Source organism: Heterocephalus glaber, unplaced genomic scaffold (genome assembly GCF_053883595.1).
Source record: "Heterocephalus glaber isolate CG9 unplaced genomic scaffold, H.glaber_assembly_v1.0 deba00001550, whole genome shotgun sequence".
Taxonomy (NCBI): Eukaryota; Metazoa; Chordata; class Mammalia; order Rodentia; family Bathyergidae; genus Heterocephalus; species Heterocephalus glaber.
The window spans coordinates 10337001-10348964 of NW_028258343.1; the positions used below are offsets into that span (position 1 = coordinate 10337001).

Genomic DNA, 11964 nt, shown 5'->3' on the forward strand with positions numbered 1-11964 from the left:
TCTCCTCACAGAGGTCCATTGAGGTAACACAACTTAAAGCTATTCACATTTCCATAAAAAACTACATGCTTGATCTGAAACAGAAAGCAAAAACAGACAAAACAAAAGCCCATCAAGCAAAAACAAAGGAAAAAACCTTTCCAAAGTAAACAAAAAAGACACAGTAGTATAGCACCTGGAAAGTTCTAATCAACCTCATTAGGTCTTAACTAATAACATTTCACTGTCACTTGCTTAACATACATATCTAATTCACAGTTAAGTCCAGACTGAGGGATTTTCATTTTCTGATTTAACCTCTTTAACATTGGTTAAAACATAAAGCTAAAACTTTAGGGTCATATTTTAGAACACAAAAGCCCTTTATAATGATGACATCAAGCAGAGTCCTATAATCTATTACCCTGGGATATATTTCTGCAAGAAATAATTAATCTTTCAAATGACCCTTAGAAATGTGAAATCTGAAATTTGTACCTTGATAGGATTCCAAATGGCCATAGATCTGTTTCCAGTTCTGAATGAAGTGAGAATATCTGTAGACTCTGCTCCTCCTATTGCTATCCTTGTGATTTTGGAAAAATAACACGGCTTCTGTGGGTTTTAATTTCTAGATCAATTTTAAAAGGGTGAAAACCAGTTTTTAGCTAACTACTCCAATAGATTGAACATATGCACTTTTAAATCATTGAATATACACATAAATAAATAAATAATAAAAACATAAGCTCACAAAGATGAAGAAAACGGGAGTACAGTAGGAAAGGTTCCAGCAAATACATGGAGACAGAGAAAGTGATGAATGCGTGGCCTCTGATTCTGCAGAGTGGAGTAGGTAGAAATGGAAATGCATGTGGAGAGGGCACCAATAGAGTGCAGGTGCATTCTCCTTAACAATGGCACAGCAGCTGTCAGTTCCTTAAGATGGGGGTGAGTGATGGAGCTGAAAATAGAACTGCCTTGATGTTGTACAGGAGCAGTCGAATCTTTCCAGCCTATCACATGGCCACTTAGCTATCCCTCTTTCCCACCAGGCAGACATGGGTGGGATCTCCTCTGGAGAAATGTAACCAGAAAAGCTGCAAGCTTGAAACACTAAAGGGCAGCAGTACTTGGTTTCTTGCTAGAAACCAAGAGATTAGATACAACCTACGAAATTGGTGTTAAATTACTTACTCCATCCTCTACTCTTCTTTCATTTCCAAGTCCTGGCCACTAAATTTAAAGACCAGTTTTTCTTCACTAGACAAAGACAAAAAGACAAAAGATATGGCCATTTAAGTAATTTTCCCCAAACAGCTTGATTCCTTCTAAAGCACATTTCAATGCCTCATTCTTAAATATAAATGAAACACCCAGTATACTGTACAGGTGAAGAATAATTCCAGTAGAAAACAACAACAACAATAACAACAACAACAAAGGAAAGTAGATGAAAAAATAAGAGCCTCCCCCCCCAAACTAAAGTAATTTAAAGGCCAAAGAAAAATTTTTGTTTATGATAATTAAGAAAAGGATACTCTTTAAAAAGTTGTACAAACAAGAAAGAGTTCCTAGACAATTATATCTATACATGGTTTATATTTGAATGTCCCCTCAAGTGGGGCTTGTAGGTGTGGCTTTTGGAAGGTAATTGGATTACGGAGGTTATAGCTGACCTGCTGTTAGGAGAGGATCTGGTCAGAAGAGATGGGTCATGGGGGGTGTGGCCTGGGAGGGTTTATCTCCCTCCTCAGTTCCTCCCCTCACTCTCTCCCTCCCCTCAGCCTTGTGGTGAGCAGCTTTCCTCTGCCCAGGCTCTCCTGCCATGTTGATAATGTTAGAGCCACAGAACCATGCAAAGACTGACACTTCTAAAATGTGAGCCAAAATGAACCTCTCCTCCTTCAAGTTATGAGTGTCTGGTTTTGTCTCAGCAACAAGAAAGTAACTAAGATTTTATATATTTATATGTATATATAAATTATTTAAAGATTACTAGAAGATTAATGGATTAATAGAAGAGTAATAAAGATTAACAAAAAAATGGAATTCATGAGTTGAGCACATTTTCCTGAAAGCAGAGCTAAAATACAAATACATGAAAAGCAATAGAGAGAGAGAAAAAAATTAGAGGAACAAACGAGGCAGCACAATATCTGCTTAGGTGAAATTTCAAAAATAAATCATAAATAAAATAATAGTGGTGTTTGGGAATGGTATCGAAGTCAAAACACAGGCTATAATTTCAGATTGAAAGGTCCCATGCATGTCTAGCACAGTGAATAAGACAGGACTTCATCTTCATGCAGTTGGTGCAGAGCTGAGGAGGAGGAGGGAAAATTGATTTAACACAATGGATTGTGTATCAGATTAACACTGGACTTTTCAGGAATGAATTGGAAGCTAGAAGATACAATGACTTCAATGACTTCCAAATGCTGAGGGGAAATTTTTTCTGGCTTGGTAGATTCGATCTATACAAACCAATGTAAATGCACAATAAACTCATTTTCATACAGGCAAGGCCTCAAAATTTTTATTATTCATATATTCTTTCTTATCGAGGTAACAGAATGATTTCTTAGTGGAGTACATAAAAAGGAAGGCAAACATGTAAGACAGAAGATCAACATGGGCGAAAGAAAAAAGGTTAATGACTGAAGGGAATGAATCTCAAGATAGCAATTTACAGGGAAACACACTGACCAGCTCAAACAGCACGGCCCGCAGGACCATCCAGCCTGTGGCTTGCAGGTTGAACACACCTAGGGTATAATAAAAAAATATTAAAAAATCACAGTTAACTGTATTATTTGTTTTTTATGTAGCTCAAGACAGTTGCTCCACACTCAGGGTGGCCCAGACAAGTCAGTCACATCAAGTTCACAGCCACAGGACATCCTGTGCCCAATATACACTGGACCAGGAGGACAAAGTCTCTGAAATAGAGCAACAGACATGTTGGATTCCGATGTGCATGACTTCTGAGTGGTGATTTTTATAGTTTTGTACAAAATTTGAAGAAGAATTAGTGATAGGAACACAAGTTAAATAAAAGGATTCAAAACAAATAGTAGGAGGAGAGAGAAAACAAGGTAGAGGGAGAGGGAGGGAGGGAGAGAAAGAGACAGAGAGAGAGAGAGAGGGAGAGCAATGATCATTAACTTACAGAAAAATAAAATACAAGTGGTATATCCATGGCTTATTATGTGGCTCAGCCGTGGAAAATACGGGCTAAAAAGCATGTAAGCACTGAATGTCGGGAAGGTGGTGAACAGGAGATGTGAGAGCGCCGGTTGGAATGATTGGCAGATTGTGTTTTGCAAACATGACCCCGTCAGGTCAGTGCTGCCTGCTCACATGCTCCTCTGCTATGTGCCCTTGCCAATCTGTCATCAAGAGAGTGAGTGTCCATTTGCTCTGCTGTTGAATCTGGACTAAACTTAAGGCCTAATTCTTACCAACAGAATGAGTGGAGGTGACATAAAGCGACTTCCAAGGCTGGGTTAGAAAAGGCTGTGTGATTTATGTCTGGTTCTCTTTGAACCCTGGATTTTCCAGCTCCATCTGTAAGTAGACTTTATACAGATGAAGTCTGTTTATGCTTAGAGACCACGTAGGGCTGCTCTGGCCTCAGCTATTCCAACCTCTGCAGCCTGAGTCACATAACATGCATGTCAGATTTGTGAGTGCAGAAGTCCTCAAGGAAGCGCCACACTCAGGCTCAGTGTGACTGTCATCACATGAGGACCTAGCTAGAAGAGCTGGCCACACCCAGGCCAGCCTAGGCAAGCCATAGAGCTGTGGGAAATAGGTATAACTGATTGTTGTCTGATTTTATAAAGCAATAGGTGAACTAAACAAGTGCTAAATCCTTTATTTCTCAGAGATGGAAGTAAAAAGCATTATAAAGTAAAGATGAAATAGATGTACAACCAATAGCTTTTGGAAAACTGGTTGTAAATGAAAAAAATATGAGAAAAAACAAGCCTAAGACAAAAACATAGTAAGTACTTCTAAAGAATAAGATTTATAGGGTAAGGTCAGTCACTGACTGAATGTAGTAGCTTCACACTGAGCTCCATCCCCAGCTCTGGGTAGTTTTTATTTTGAGCAGGGTCTACTAAGTGCTAAGTTGCCCAGGATGGGCTTGAACCTGTGATTCTCTTTCCTTAGCCTCCCAGGGCACTGGGATCACAGGCATGTGTCACCACGTCACCACATCCAGCTAGGTCCCACTGTTTAGAGCTCTGTCTAAGGAGCCATTCAACCTTTAAAGTTAAATACTCTTGTCTATGTAATAAAAATAAAATTAAATTATAAACAAGAAAACGGGAGGCATCTACCCTATCTAGGAACCAGACAGTGTGAGTGCAGGATTTGCTAGAGTTAATAAACATGACCACACTTTGCAGACTCTAAAATATTGTTAATATGCCACAGTTTACCTACTCGTACTTTCTAATTTTCCATCCTGCTTTCAATGGTATTATTCAAGAAAAGTTTGAGAAGAACTCAGTTCAACTTATGATAAAAACATTGTTTCTAAAACCTGTTTTATATGAGTGCACAAGCCCTTACCTAATTTGGTCCTCATTTTCTTAATTTAGTAACAAAGGAGTGAATGGGGGCAAACTTTTACACTGATGTCACTTGCAAAATGTTCCATTATATAGCGACTCTTGAGCTCTACCTTAAAGCTCACAATTACCAAGTTCTCTGCTAGACTGAATATGATTAAAGGGAGCAGGTCTCAAAATTTTGCTCTTAAGAGTGCTTTGTACTTTTTAAAGGATTGAAAACCCTCAGATATAACTTTTGTTTATATCAGTTGTAGCCTTGGATAATTGAAATAAAAATTAGAAATAAAAAAGGTGAAAAAATAGAAATCAATTAGAATAAAAATTGAGAAAATTTAAATATTTAACTTATTTAAAAGCAATAAGACATTAATTATAAGTTAACATAGTTTGTGCAGAATAATCACCTTCCTAATTGGGAAATTTTAGTGAGAAGAGTAGGGTCATTGTACATATTTGAAGTTACTGTTTGGCTTAATGACAATGGCTGTGCTAAATGTGCTTCGGTGTTCAATCCACTGCAATAGTGTACATTAGGTAACCTCTGGAAAACTCTGCTAAGCACTTGTGACAGAATGAGAAAGAAGGCAAATCATACTATGATATCCCCATAAAAATAGTTTAACTTCACTGATCCCAGGAAAGAGTCCTGAGGACCCCCCCCCCCCACATTTGACATTACAATCCCTGGCTCATGACATCAAAATGCAAAGACTTAGAGCAACTCACAGAATTCTCTTTTAAAAAGCCAATCAGTCTTCCAAAAGTGAGTGGATAATGGATCAGAGATGAGCCATTTTCCTTTGTTTAAAAACAATGAGTAGAATAGGGTGTATCGATGACCTCATAGATGCAGCAGTGTGATGGGGAGAACTTTGCCTCTGGAATCAGACTGCACCAGCCCAAGTCCTACTTCCATTCTCTATCATTTGTCCCAGCTTGAGTGAGTCAGTCTTCTGTGTTTCCAGAGTTTGATCAGGGTTAGAGGCATTATTCTCAACATGTAGAATATTGGTGTATGGTCAGTCCCCACATGCATTTGTATAATAACATGAACTTCTTCAGGGAAAAAAAAAATCAAATCACCCAGGGCAAAGGGGCTGTGTTTTCTCCAAGCTGGGTCCTCACTGGTCACATGACCTTGGGGACTTAGCTACTGACTTCCCCTTTTTCTGAGGGTCCTTCCTCAAGGCTGTTGGGAATCACAGTGGAGATGCCATTTGTGAAAACATTTTAGAATAGTTAAGTGCTATGCTGCTCTGCTCATGTAAAAGGTTGCGCTTGTTCATACTTGCGCCTGTGGGGTGATCTGCTCCATCTAAATGTATGATGATTTTTAAGAACTTCAAATATCCTAGTTCTTCTGGATTTTCTCTGGCTTTGGATATCAGAACTGTTGAGACATTCCTTTCTCTGCCTCTTGGCATTTTGATTTTTGTTTTCCAAGTAGTGCTCCTTTCCAAAGTGACCTCATTAGCCAGCTTTTTGGTATATGATTTGTTTTTCACATCATGTAACATTTGCTGAGTTTATTAGTCCCTGGGGCTTCCCAGGACAGAAAGGGGAGAGAGAGCAAAAACTCAAGAAATATGATTATGAGTACATTTGTTCACTAAAGCAGAAGATGGTTGTATTTCAGATCCAAAGCTTTGCTGGGAGGAGGGAAGAGAGCAAAGAGCACAGGAGCCTGTGCTGGCCATTGGGCACTGTGGTCAGGGAGGTTCCAGCAAGATGGAAGGAAGAGCAGCCTTGGAAGACAGGGCCATTGCTTCAGCTCAGAGCTGAGGGAGTTGGAGCAGGTACGGCAACTAAGTCTTCAGTGTGATACAGCTAATGTCAGCCCTCAAGCAGGGCTACCAATGGATTTAGTTTGCTCAAACTGTAGCCAGGAGTTAAAATTCTTTAATGACTCAGTATGGCCACAAACTTTTCAAATAACAAGGCCTACTACTTTCTCTACACCCCTGTCCCCACCTTGGAACCAACAGGTAGTTCCCCAAATCAGCTGTCCTCTTTCACTTTTTTTCCCTTTGCACATGTTAGATGGGGTGTCTCAGTCTAATATCCACCTTTTTATGCCTGGAAAACTCATTTTTCCTTTAGTACTCATGCCAGCCACTAGCTACTCTGGGACACTGTGAGAAAACATAGATACTCTGTATTGGTCTATTTATAGCATCTCGAATTGAAGCTCCTAGGACACTTATTCATAAATGTTGGATTGACATGACCATCTTTGTCCTAGATATAGAGATTTTTATGGGCAAGGATTTTCACTGAAATGTACGTACCACCTCTGAAAGCTTGAGATCTTTCATAGTTAATATTGGAATATCAACAGATGTTTGTAGAATGAATGCATGAAATATGCAGAATTGTAACACATCTGGAGTTCTGTAGGGCAAAATACTGAACTAATGTGTTAGTCACTTTCCTAGTTCTGGGACAAAATACCCAACACCTATAATTTAAAGAAGGAGAGGTTTATTTTGGTTCATCATTTCAGTGGACAGAGTCCATGGTCAGCCAGAGCTTAGGGAGAAATGGCATGGCAGAGGAAAGCTGCTCACCTCATTGGGGCCAGGAAGCAGAGAGAGAAGGGAGGAGTCAGGATGAGAATATACCCTTCCAAGTCATATCCCTAGGGACCTAGCCCTTCCAGCTAGGCCCCCACCTCCAAATATGAGACCTACCATAACTGCCATTTGAATCTACCTTCATTGCATCTTGATAATCAGGATGAATGTGAAACACAGGCAAGTGAAGTGGTGGGAGCTATATCAGTGAGTGTGAAATTCAACTTCTTCCAAAACTGTTGCATAGGAGGGTGGTGGGAGGAAGGCTGGTCAGAGGATATTGCCATTCGAAGGCCCTGTCCAGCCAGCACTGTTTGAAATGTCATAAACATGCTGATTTCACTCAGCGTTCAAGGGGCCATATGGTGCTGTGGATGGAGCTCTAGCTGTGGGCAGCATACAGAATTGTTTCTGCCACGAAATGGAAGCCTAATTTTAGACAAATTATATAACTACATCTAATCCCACTTTTCTATTTTTAAAGCAGGTCTAAAAATTGTTAAGTCAGTGAAGAGTTTTTAAAAATTCAAGATGATAGATTTTGTAGTTTTCTGTGTTCCAATTTCAGTTCAGCCACAGAAGTCCTAGGGCAGTCTGTTTTCCTCTCTTTAATCGAGGACAAAAATAAGACCTAGATGGATGTAAACACTGTCTGAGTGAAAGCACATAAAATGCCTCCCATAATGCCTGGCGTAAGAGCTTAACAAAAGCAAGCTAATATTTCTATTAGAGATTTTCTGGGCAAAGCACCCAGCACATAGCAGAAGCTCATCTTGTTATCTCCCTTCCCCTTCAATATGTGGGCGTGGTACTATCAAATTGGCTGAGCCCTATCACAGAGTGGCCAATTACTTTTATAAATGTTGGGTAAATTTATTGTATGAAAATATGATCTTCCTCCCTTTTCCTGCCATACTGTTTCCTTCCTTCCTGACTTCCATCCTGACTTCCTGCTGCCTTGCCTACCAGTCTTCCTGCCTTTTTCCTTCCTTCCTTCCTTCTTCCTTTCTCCTTTCCTTCTTCCCCTTCCTTCCTTCCTTCCTTCCTTCCTTCCTTCCTTCCTTCCTTCCTAATTGAGGGAATTTGAAACTGTATAGGCTTCTGCCCTTTTCAAACATATGCTGGGCTTCACACAGTCCAGGAATCTTGCTCTTTTCTTGGTAGATTTCCTATGCAGCCTTAGGGTAATAAAGCCAAGGCTAAGAGCTGTTTTCTCTGTGTTAAATTATTGTACATTTTCTCCCCAGAAAACAAACTGAAGTTCTGTGCTGAGGAGGGTCAGCATCAGAGACTTGCTCCTGCTAGCCCGTGACTCCAATGAGAAATCATCAAGCACACTTCCACACTGGTGTCTGGGAGAAAAACACACTGGAACTGACAAAACCTAGTGTAACTAAAAATAGAATTACAAGCTTTTAATCTGTATTGAAAAAGTACGTGGCAGGAATGGCTGGAGCCTGGAAGAGGGAGAGAAGAGAGGAGCCAATATTTCCTGCTCAGCTGGAGCTTCTGCCTCATTTTCAATGAACAATGAAATGCTGACTACTGAGACCTCCGCTGACTACTGAGAGCTGCCTGTGGCTTTGGGGCTTAGGTGGATTCTCAACGTTATCTAAAGCCAAATGAACTCTTATACCCTGTGGCCTGTGGAGGCCGGAAGAGGACCTCTCTTCTGCAGTGTGGGAGGACTTCAAGCCTGGGGGATTGAAGTGGAGTACAGCAGCGTTAGCCTTGGTGGCTTGCAGCTGCAGAGCAGCTAGAGCACCTTATGCAGGCCTGGCAGCCTCTCCCTGGCTTCCAAGAATTGAATGTGAACAGCTGCTGTGTTCCCAGGGACAGATTTTTAAAAGATCTCCAAAAATTCTATCTTTGGTTTTTTACTGTGCTGTAGCTTGATGTTTGCTTCAAATTCCAGAAACATTGACAAGGGAGAACTGCCCTTCTGTAAACTATTATAGCTGTAGTAAGATACACTGAGATTTAGAAATAATTTCAAATTTGGACAGGCTTATTGAAGTTGTCAGAAATGGGATCTTTATAAATGTTAGGATAGACTCTGAGACTGATAAGTAAGATTTAAATAATCAAAAGCACAGACCTATGCTTAAGAGGAAGCCAGTTGTGTGGTATTACTAATCCATCAAACTTTGAATGCTTCTCAAGCCATAGATATCATTATGCTTACTGCATTTATCACAGTAAGGAGACCTCTGCATTTGGAGAAAGTTACAAATTTTTGTGCAGATAAGTATAGGCTTTTGCTAAGAGGGATACTGTCAACACTTTGAGAATTAAATCCTCATAATTAGAAAAAATTGAAAATAAATAGTATTGTTGAGTTATCCAATCGCAGGAGTTCTTCAGTGGGGTTTCCTTTTAATTGCAATATATCTTTCAAATCATCTTCTTTATAGACCCAGCAGAACAATTCTCCCTATTTAAGATATTTTAAAAATCATGGATGAAGACATAAAATTCTGCCTGACAGGTTTCATTTCACCTGGTTATGGGATCAGTTCTGTCACTACCTGTACAGTTACTATGTGGTCCCTTTTCCTCTCTGCATAGTGTGACAAGTGAATTTGGTCAGGATTAGACTGGGTAGTTAATTGATTTTCTTCCACCTCAAAAATAGCAACAGCAAAAAGCTTTGTAAAGAGGTCCAGTTCTCAAACACCAGTAAAAAGTGATCTGCTCATTGAATCCCAATATACTTTGTACTCCAAGACTATTTTTTTGATCCAAATGGGGGAATGAGACAGTGCTTTGTTGAGTATTTATGAATTAGTCACAATCTTAGTAGGAACAGCTGGAGTGTTTGAATAGACACATTTAAGAGAGCATAGGAGAGATAACCATACACATAGGGATGGGTGGGATTAAAAGACAACGATATGGTAAAGTGAACACCTCAAACAATCAACATTAGGAACTGTTACTGGGATTGACTAATAAGAGGGCAGCATGATTACCACCAGCTAGAGAGAGGTCTGTAACATTGGAATTGGAAAAGGACAGTGGGCAAGTGCCATGATTTTGAGAGAAGAGACAGAGCCATTGTTAATCCATGGGCCCACAAAAAAGGAGCCAAAGGAATACCTTATCCTCCTTCCTCTCTCTTACCTACTGTTTGTTCCTCTTATTCGTCAAATAAGACCCAAAGTAAGTGAACAGGGAGCCTATGGATATGGTCAATGTTACCTAGGGTCAATGTTAGCTTGGGGGGGCAGGGGTATGGGTAGATTTGCTGTAAGGAATTGGCTCACGTACTTGTAAGTACCGGTGAATCTTAACCCTAGAACTTGGCAAGCTGCAGGTACAGTGAACAGTTCTGGATGTGAGATTGAGTCTGAAAGCAATCATAAGGCATAATTCTTTCCTTCTCAAGGAATCTCAGGCTTCTATCAGATTGAATGAAGCCCATGCTCATTGGTGAGAGTAATGGGTATTACTTAATATCTACTAGTTGAAGTGTTAATCACATCTAAAAAATACCTTCATTCACTACCACATCTAGATTAATATTTGATCAAACAAGTAGCCAACATACTTTACCCAAGTTTGTACATAAAATTGGCCATGGCAGTGTCCACATAAATCAGCCTTCAGAGGTACAGAGGACTAGAAAAGGTTGAGAGGGGAATCTGTGGGGAGGGGATGCAAACAGAATACTCAGCCACCTATTAGACTTCCATTTGCCTTCCGTGCCTCCTAACAGTAGGAAGCAGGAGTATCTTGCATAAATGCCCAGCCCCATACTTGACACAGGATGCAGCAAATTCCTCAAGAGCATTGTCTGAATCGACTTGAATGCTATAGGAGCAAGTTCTGAAAACAAGTGCTTAGTGAGGTGGCCCTGGGGAGGAGCAATATCTCAGAAGCAATTTGCAAAGAAAAAGTAAATACCATCACAATTTTCTATCATCTTTTGAGCATAGGGCAATGCACCACATCAAATTAATCAGAATCGATCATATCTGCTAAGTTTTAAGACCAGATGACATTTCCAAGCTCCACTTTATGCCTTATTAATAGAATAAATTTAGTCATTGAACTGGATGATCTTCTCTGCTGGCAAAGACTGTAAATTGCTCCCTCTGTGACCATGCAATTATATAAAAGATTGACTGTATTGCTGAGGTATGATGGAAGTCATTCATCAGGTAAATAATCTTGAAAACAATCTAGTCTTAATGGTGCACACCTGCTAGGAAAGTGGTGCCAGATTTACTCCTAACAAAGAAATGGACTGGGAATCAGAATGTATCTTCCCTGCCTCATGGCAGTGAGGCTAGAATGCAAATGGTAAATGGTTGAAAAGGCCCCAATAAAGTGCACCCTGGTTTATTTGACACATGCTTTTTGAAGTCTCTGAAATAGTTTTCTAAAAAGCTACCGAGATATCACCCTCTGAGAAATCACTTTTTTGACCAGCTCATTTTCGTCATTCTAAAATCAAGAGCAGGACTGCAATAAAGACGGAGCGGATGATGGGTGTCCAGGGATGCAGAATGGTACTTGCAAGGCCACTCTGCCACCAAGGAACTTGGAAGCGATTGATCAAAATGCCCGTTTGGCTTTGTGTGTCAGTTGGCTCTGATAAGGACCTTCTTCTTTCTATTTCTGTCAGGATTGGCAAATCCTTTAAGTGGAAAATCAGCAATGAAGCATCTGCGAATGAAATTAAAGAAATGTGTAAGATGTTTCATGTAGGCATGGGGAGTACTGCTTAAAATTTTGGGGGGGGACGTGCAGGACAATGAGGATAATGAGGGGTGTAAATGGTCAAAGTATGTTATGTGCATGTCAGACTCTGTTGAAGTGAA

At 40.1% G+C, this 11964-nt stretch overlaps 1 long non-coding RNA gene across 1 annotated transcript; it reads left to right on the plus strand.

Moving 5' to 3' along the window:
- Positions 1–5345: 5345 nt before the first annotated feature.
- On the plus strand, positions 5346–9433 carry LOC110349451 (uncharacterized). Its single transcript, XR_002395407.2, has 3 exons — positions 5346–5505; positions 6202–6361; positions 8386–9433. It is a non-coding gene; the product is annotated as an uncharacterized LOC110349451 (long non-coding RNA).
- The last annotated feature ends 2531 nt before the right edge of the window (positions 9434–11964 follow it).